We start from the raw sequence: 6,792 nt of genomic DNA, 5'->3' as shown, positions 1-6,792 counted from the left end.
GATCTTTTCTTATTAACGTGGACCCAAAGTAAAGATAAAAAAAAAAAGATGACACCTTAATTTGCACGGATCCGTGACATATGGTGCTGTATTTGTAACAAAAAAAGGAAGTATGTTTTTTCAAAGACCGAAAAATCCCTCCTTGCCCATGCCTGTTCTCGGAGCCAAGCCTCCTGGAATTAGTGATGTGCATATCACAGGAGGCCCTGCGTTCCCATTCAGTCTTTACTGCTGCGGCAATAATGACAGAATGGAAAGGGCTTTGCCTTTTTGTTTTGTTTTTTTTTTTTTAAAAAAAAGGCATTTAATGAAAAAAACAAAGGGTTTTCTACCAATCTATATAAATAAAAATTTGTGGTGATGGGCTATTTCAAGACCAGGGTCCCCAAATTGAGTTTGCATATTAGGGACAACCGGGGGCCACTTACATGGCATTAAGCATTAGGGTACTGCCAATTGTCTATATGCTGTGGTGCCTCAAATATAAATTTGCCCACTCACCAAACTTTAAGGCTACGTTCAGACTGGCAGTGAGGTGGCACTGCTGTTACCACTTCCTTCCTCATGCCATGGAACCCTGCTCAGTGTAGACGCCCAGTACCGCTCACTGCCGCCTGGAGTCAGATCGGCAAACGCTGCTACGCCAAGGAATGAGTGGTTGGTGGGGTGCTTGTTACACATAGCTGGCCACTTTCTCTGGAGCAGAGGGAATTAACCTCCCTAGTGGTAACCCTAAGTGTGACTCGGGATAGAAAAAAGTTGGTGAAAACAGTAACCCCGAGTCACACTCGGGGTAGGTAAACCTATGGGAAGGTTAGTGAATACAGCGCTTACCTGAACCACCAGCATCCATAGCCACAATCTCTGTCTTCTTCCTCCGGCGTCTTCTGCACACAATGAGTCAAAGGGGGAGTTCCCGGTGACGTTGGTGTGTGTGTACGTTGCCGGCGGAGCAGGGCGGGAAAATCAAAATCTTTTGTGTTGCATTCAATACAAATTAACTGTAATAAATGCAATAATTTGGATTTTCTATGTGTAAAGTACATTGTTTTCAAGAACATTTATTTTACAGTATATATGATAGGAGTATAATACTATGTTTTTAATTTATTTATTTTATTATTTTTCATGATTTTGTGTTTCAAACTTTATTATACTCATACTATTATACTGTAAAATAAATTTTCATGAAAAACAATGTACCACTTTTAGACATATAAAACCGATAAGAAATGTACTGCTAGGGAGGTTAAACAGCAAAAGGTGTACAGTTGGGTTCAAAGAACATAAAGGGACATTTATATGTGACAGGGCACCATGGAATGATAGTGGTGATGAAGTTTTGGTGAGAGGAAGGGGGGTACCCACAGGATTCCTGGAGTGAGTCACATTTTATTGTTTAATTTCTAAGATGAAAAGTCCTTGTGTTGTTTTTCCTAAATTAAGCTATAGCGAGATCAGTGTTCTCCCCTGAAAATTTTTTCAGCCTGGTTGTGGGAAGCTGTAGCCGGGTGGTAAAATGTTGGCGGAGCCAAACCCCTTAAGTTTAAGTGTTCATAAATATTTATGCCACAGGTATCCAGTAACCTCTATTACTGTGTCAGTGTACTACCTACCACATATAATTCCTTTCAACTTTCGAATGCCAGGTAATATGCCCAAACTATTCAGTGGTGTGTATTTTATTCCAACTGCCTGGTGTTCCATGTTTTAATCGTGTAATCCCTTGTAGTAGTGTAATATTGTGATTAATGTGGTGTAACAAGTTAGGCTTTGTTCACATTAGCAGTAAAAAATTGCTAGGGATTGGTAATCGGTGGTAACTGCTAGGCACCTGGGTTTGGTAACAGGCGGTAAGTGCTGGGCTTTTTCAGGCAGCAGTGGTTCCTGGCGAGAGAAAAATAAGGTGTAAACACAACAAATGCAACCTTACTGCCAATCTGAATTCAGCCCCATTTCAGATGTGGCCTCCTACCGCTATACCTAGGTAACGCAAAACTTTTGTCTGTCCATGAACTGAGCCAGTGAGTTCCATGCTTGCTCAGATTCCCTCTTCTTTCCAATGCTCACTGTTCCATCAACTGCTGATCTCATTGGGCATGCGTGAGATTGAGCACGTTTTTTACATAATATCAGAGCCCATAATTATGTGTTCCCGATGTCAGGCATGCGCAAAAGGAGCAGCGCACAGCCACCTGGAATATGTGATACACATATCCCAGGAGGCTGCAGATTTACCCTGCAGTCTTTACCACCATGACTGTAAAGACGGAAGGGAAGGGGTTCTCCCCCAAAAAATTAAAAAAAAAAAAAAAAAAAATTACCACTGTATATATTCTATGAGCAAAAAAAAACTGCAAAACTGGTGACATTTATCCACCCGCAGTGTGATAGCTGTGTGTGTATATTCCGTTTGTCATATTCTGCAGCCTAACAACTCACTGTGATCAAACCTTCATATCTCCTAAATTGTTGGTACACAGGAGACTCTCAAAGCCACTAATAATTCAAATTTCTTTAGAAAAAATCAAGATATAGGGATCACAAAGTTTAAAAACTTGTGAGGATTAAACATTTGGATTGCTGTTTTATAAGAAAGGGCACCCAAGAGCCCAAAATTGAAAATGCAAATTAAGGACCCCTAGGGGCCAATACATTTTTTACCTACCTTTCACAAAACTATAATTGTAATGCTACGCTACATTTTCTGCTTCTGTTCTTTGAGCCCCAATTTATTTAGAATGGGGAGGTACAGAAAAATGAAACTGCAGGTGCAAGTGAAGAGACACTTGTATAGCCCCCCTCCCCCACTTAAATTTTATTAGCATGGCATCATTAGAACATAAAAAAACCTCTGCCTATCAAAACACGCTGACCTGTTACACATAACTGGCCGCTTCTCTATTTTGAATCCTAATTTCTCGAGAGGTGCAGGTAAACAAAATTATAGGTGCAAGTGAGGGAAACTTTCATCACCATGGCATCATTACAACATAAACTCTGCCCATCAAAACGTGCCTCCCTGTTAGACATGACTCTACCCCATCAGTACCTGAGCCGCTATTTGAATTTGATTGGCAGAGTTTTTTTTATGTTCTAATGATGTCATTGTGATTAAATTTTAGGTGGTTGTTATCCACAGACTTTCCCCACACGTTTTCAGTTTCCTACACCTCCCATTCCTAAGAAATTGGGGTTCCAGTGTTAGAAGTGGGCAGCAATGTGTAACAGGGCAGTGTGTTTGCCATAGTAATTAAATTTTAGTGTGGGGGGGGGGGGGTTAGCCGAAGGTGTATACCCACTGCACCCACATTTTCGGTTTTGTACACTTTACAATTGTAGGGAAATTGGGATTCAAAGAAGAGAAGCAGACAAGGTAACATAGTATGAGAGTTATAGATTTGTGGCAGGTAGGTATCAATTTAGGGGCCCCACCCAATGCTCCTTGCTATGCAAGTGGCCCCGAGGGTTCCCAGTTTGCATTTTCAATTAAGGACTCCTAGGCGCACTTGCTTTTGAAACAGAAACCCCAATGTTATATTTTCACAAGTTTTAACAATTGCGATTCCCATATATTTAAATTCTTATTATCTTATCATCTGAAATTTTGATTAGCTATTAGCTATAAGAGTCCCCTGTGCACCCTGAAAATATCAAGTCATTATGACATATGGTTTAGAGTATATGAAGGTTTATACACAGAGAACTGTAAGGCAACTGAATGACATGCTGTTATACACACAGCTGATGACACCATTACACACGTCCACTGTGGGGATATATTTTGTTACATGTTTTTTTTTTCCCCAAAAGACCCATCTCATAGCTGCGCTGTTTCCCCATGGGCTCTTATCAGCAGCTGGACTCTTCTGATCGGATGACAGCTGAAAACGGAGCAGCCTCTCCGTTGTCCATTCAGAGGATTGGAGCTGCCGATATGTGCTGGGCAGAGGGGCAGGGCAACTGGACGGCCCATGCACCAAAAAGGGTCTGGGAACTATAGAGATATTACAGAGAAATTGGGGTTCATAGAGAATAAGTGGATAGCTATTATTAATATTACACAGTATTTATATAGCGCCATCATATTACGCATCCCTGTACAAAATCCATAGTCATGTCACTAACTGTCCCTACAAGGAGCTCACAATGTCCCTACCAAAGTTATATGTCATTAATGTAGTCTGTAGCCAATTAACCTCACTGCATGTTTTTGGGATGTGGGAGGAAACCGGAAAACCAGGAGGAAACCTCACAGACACGAGCAAAACCTGCAAACTCCATGCAGATATGGCCCTGGCTGGGAATTGAACCTGGGACCTAGCGCTGCAAAGGCTGGAGTGCTAACCCCTGAGCCACCGTGCTGCCCTGTGTGTGACAAGGAGGAATGATATGATGGGGATGAATCAGAATGGGAGAGGGAGGGGGGGTAGTGGATTGTGGACAAAAAGTGTTTCACACTTTCACATTTTCAGTTGGCAAGATCCCTCGGCTCCAGAGAAGGTAAGTGTCCAGCTATGTGTAACAGGCACTCGGCCAGCCGCTCATTCCCTCGCACCGCATCTTTTAATTTTATTATTTTTAAAGATTTAATTATAATATGAGTAATACACCAATAATGTTATTATCCTTTAATAACATAACCTAAAAAAATCTGTCCTTGTTTTTCAAAATATAGTATAGTATATTTCAACCAAGTGGGCGCTATCGGGGTTTTGACCCAAAAAAAGGTTGAGAACCTATGGTTCAAATGAAGGAAATTTGAATGTAAGCAAATAAAGAAGAAATTACAATTAGTGGGCCTGTACTGCCTGGTGAAACAAAACTAGACTGTTTTTGTTTCTTTAATGCAGAACAAAGGAAGTTTATGAGTCTTACTTCCACACATTATTGTACAACTTTGATTTCAATCTAAGTGTTAGAAAAATTACAACCTGTTTCATACAAGGATTATTCCAAATAGGAATACTGACCTGAAAGTCATAACTGCTGTTGTGAAACTTCTCACAGTGAGCCTTTTGAAAGCATTCACTCTTAAAAACCATCTTTGGATGTGAATTCAATAAAACTGGCAACAGCCAGAGTCACACAGCCATTTCCTGTCCTGGCTGACAGTCTTGTTGATGTCTGAACTGACATTGCTGGTAGAGGTCACTAGTGGCAAGAGTCGCCATCTCTGTTAACTTTCTAGTAACTCCTTTATACAACTTATAGTATGACTGGTATCCTGTCTTATCCTATGACTTTTGAGCATAGTAATATCCACAGATTCTCCTTATTCCTCCCTTTAAGAGAGTTTGACTGTTTTCTGGGAAATAAAGTCCTTGCCATACATCACTTGTATTTATCACCAGTCAAAAGAGTGCAAGAAAAGTGAAGAGCTCAAGTGACCAATTTCTTTAAAGTACTTTAGGGTACTTTCATTTTATAAAATTTACTGATATGGTAACTGATTTTTTTTCCTGGAGCCTTAAGGTAGGCAGCAATTCTGTGCTGAAATTGACAATTTTATTAATAGACATAAAGCTCCTCAAACTCTAGCTTTAGTGTCCCTAAGCAGCTCATCCTATTTATTGAACTTTATGCATTGTAATCATGTAGGCTGAGCATCACATAAAGGGTGTATCAATGCTTACTGTTTTCAGAACCTCATGTACAGCACCCTGTTAACCTTTGTATAATACATGATCTACCTCTATTAGTAGAAACCTATGTATGTTGCCAGATATAAAATCAGGTATGTAGCAAATACAGAAAAAAATCTTTATATCACATAAATATGTTTATAATGAGCTTTACAAGAACCAAATATTTACAATAACATCATTCTTCATCCAGCCCTACAGGTATAATGAAGACAGGAGCAACCTTGTTTTCGTGTTGTTTTTCACCTTATACCAGTTTCCCCTAATTGTTACTAAAGTAAGCAAGACATCTAAAGGATAATCCAAGGGAGTTCAAAGACTGTCAAAATTTGAGATTCGCTTTAGCTGTAGAAATCATCTCGCCTACTGTTACTGTTGACTAAAATACTAATACTAAATAATGCAATGCAAAAAAAAAATGTATTCAGGTGAGCTCAGGTCAATAAAACATTCTAAAGAAAAAATTGGCAAAAACACCACCCACAAAGGCCACATTTTCACAAAAGTAGACCCCATGTCACCGTTCCAGCCCCCACCCCTACATCGCCCATGCTTCACCACTGCTTTGTCAGTCACAGCATTCCCACCCACAAGTCACCTCATGAGGTAGTCTCGGAAATCTTTGCTCTTCACATAGTCAACCGCTTTTCTAGCCAAGACCCCTGCCATGGCGCTTGATATGCAGCAGAACACCACTTCAGCTTAGTATGCAATGCACCTTAGTCAACGACAGTTTAGTGGCAGAGCGAATCCTGGACAAGTCACGTGCTGGCACGTCATTCGCAAAGGAAGGGGCGGGATTGGGAATCTTTACTGGCCATAGTGGAGCCTGGCAAATGGGTAATTTACTCGTTATTTGGAATAAAGAAGGCGAAGTTACGTTTTTGTTACATAACCAAAACCACGTAAGGTCAATGTAAGTTCGGTCTTGTAATATAAATGGACTTCTTCTGACACCAAGGTGACTTATTTTGTACGTATCCTGTAAGCCAGTTAGGGGCTTGTCCGAACGGGTTCTTTCAATTGGCTGTTAATGTTGTCACCCCCATCTGCGGCCACTCCTTTGAAGGACGTTTACAGCTGATTAAAATGACAAGGAGAAAAGAACACAATGCTTTCAAATACCACAGTTGTCCTTGGATGAGAT

At 40.4% G+C, this 6,792-nt stretch overlaps 1 long non-coding RNA gene across 1 annotated transcript; it reads right to left on the bottom strand.

Moving 5' to 3' along the window:
- Window positions 1-1,340: 1,340 nt before the first annotated feature.
- On the bottom strand, window positions 1,341-6,571 carry LOC140329106 (uncharacterized). The gene is made up of 2 exons (XR_011920426.1): window positions 6,244-6,571; window positions 1,341-1,887 (listed from the first exon to the last, which is right to left on the bottom strand). It is a non-coding gene; the product is annotated as an uncharacterized lncRNA (long non-coding RNA).
- Between the last annotated feature and the right edge of the window lie 221 nt (window positions 6,572-6,792).

Source organism: Pyxicephalus adspersus, chromosome 4 (assembly GCF_032062135.1).
Source record: "Pyxicephalus adspersus chromosome 4, UCB_Pads_2.0, whole genome shotgun sequence".
Taxonomy (NCBI): Eukaryota; Metazoa; Chordata; class Amphibia; order Anura; family Pyxicephalidae; genus Pyxicephalus; species Pyxicephalus adspersus.
This window is presented reverse-complemented; position numbering and strand designations above follow the sequence as displayed.